This window comes from Cebus imitator, unplaced genomic scaffold, assembly GCF_001604975.1.
Source record: "Cebus imitator isolate Cc_AM_T3 unplaced genomic scaffold, Cebus_imitator-1.0 Scaffold343, whole genome shotgun sequence".
In the NCBI taxonomy this organism is placed as follows: Eukaryota; Metazoa; Chordata; class Mammalia; order Primates; family Cebidae; genus Cebus; species Cebus imitator.
Genome location: NW_016107658.1, coordinates 471,798 through 473,784, shown reverse-complemented (window position 1 = coordinate 473,784; position 1,987 = coordinate 471,798).

The window sequence follows — 1,987 nt, the reverse complement described above, 5'->3', positions numbered from 1 at the left end:
AAAGAAAGAAAGAAAAAGAAAAAAAAAAAAGAAATAAGTCAGGCACAGAAAGATAAATATCACATGTTCTCACACTTATGTGTGAGAGCTACAAATATTGATCACACAGAAGCAGAAAATAGAATAAAGTTTACTAAAACCTGGTAAGCGGAGCAGGCAAGGGGGATGGGGAGAGGTTGGTTAGCGAATACAAAATTACAGTTAGATAGGAGAAATAAGTTCTGGTTTTCTATTGTACAGTAGGGTGACTGTAACTAATAATAATTTATTGTATATTTTCAAGTAGCTAGAAGAGAGGGTTTTGAATGTTCACAACACAAAGAAATGATAAATATTTGAGGTGATGGATATGTTAAGTACCCTGATTTGATCATTACACATTGTATACATGTATCAAAATATCACCCTGTACCCCATAAATATGTACAATTATGATGTGTCAATTAAAAATTAAAAATAATAAAAATTAAAATTAAAAATTAAAATTAAAAATTAAAAATTAAGTAGGTAGAGCTCTACTGTCTGTAAACTCATTGCTGAATCATCTATTTTGTTAATACTTGGAAATAAATGTAACTACTTTTTCAAGTAGAAAAATTATTTTAAAATAAAAATTATATCTCATATAGTTCAATCAGTACCTGGATTTTTTCATTTCTCAGCCATCTGTGACAAGTGAGAAATCTGTGCCCCCTGTTGGACATCGATCACCATTACATAGAGCTCAGGACACTTAAGATGCACTTAGCATCTTACCATGCATATTCAATTGTTCATTCAAAAAGTAAGAAGACAAAATCGAACTGTGGGAAAAACAGAGAAAAGGCAAATAAACCTAGAATTCCTTCTCCAGACATAGGCTAGGCAATTTTTTGAAAATCATAAAAGTGACCAGGTTCACTCAATGTTCTTGTACCACATAGAATTTTTCTAGTGTTTCAATAGGAATAAAAATGACAGTTATTTTAATTCTACCGAGGAGCTCCTAGGAAGAAGAAGCAAAAGACACACAGGACAGATAAATTAAAAGAAAAATTATTGCAGAAGTAACTATTCAAGCAATGTTATAGTTGGTGGATTTTAAAAATGGGAGAATATTTACTGAAATATATAGTATCTTCTAAATACTCTAAAAATTAAAATTTCTGGTCAGGCGCAGTGGCTCAGCCTGTAATCCCAGCACTTTGGGAGGCTTAGGGGGGCAAATCACGAGGTGAGGAGTTTGAGACCAGCCTGACCAACAAATATGGTAAAACCCTGTCTCTACTAAAAATTCAAAAAATTAGACGGGTGTGGTGGTGGGTGCATGTAATCCCAGCTACTCGGGAAGCTGAGGCAAGAGAATCTCTTGAACCTGGGAGGCAGAGGTTGCAGTGAGCTGAGATCGGGCCACTGCACTCCAGCCTGGGTGACAATGTGAGACTCTGTCTAAAAAAAATAAAAAATAAAAATAAAAAATATATATATATATATATAAAATGTATCCTAAATAAAAGCAATAAGGGAAATAAAAGATCATCCTCAGCAGAAGTAAAGTACCATCAGCTAGAACTCATTTGGGGTTATAAGAATTAAAAATAAGAATGGAGAAGAATAGAGTAAAAATGATGCTGATATTTATAGAAGGCCCAAATAAAGCATCTTAATTCTATTTACCTGAATAATACACTCAGTACACTCAGAGTTGTTACCAGTGTTGCCATGGCAAAGGCACAGGCTGTGAAAAGGGCAGCTTCTCCAATTTCCACTGCATACATGACACAAAGTTCATGGTCAAGCAAGATGATGTGACTATAAACAAAACTCAGGTCCCTGTACTATGTTTTAACACATACTACAGTTTTTTTCTTTTTTTAAAAATTATTTTTAGAGTATACGATTTTGCCTAATATACTACAGTTTTTAAAGTCCAGCCCATGTAAAGAATCAAAAGCTCTTAGACACACACTTGTGTTATGTAAACTCTGAACTTGTACCAGATTTCAGT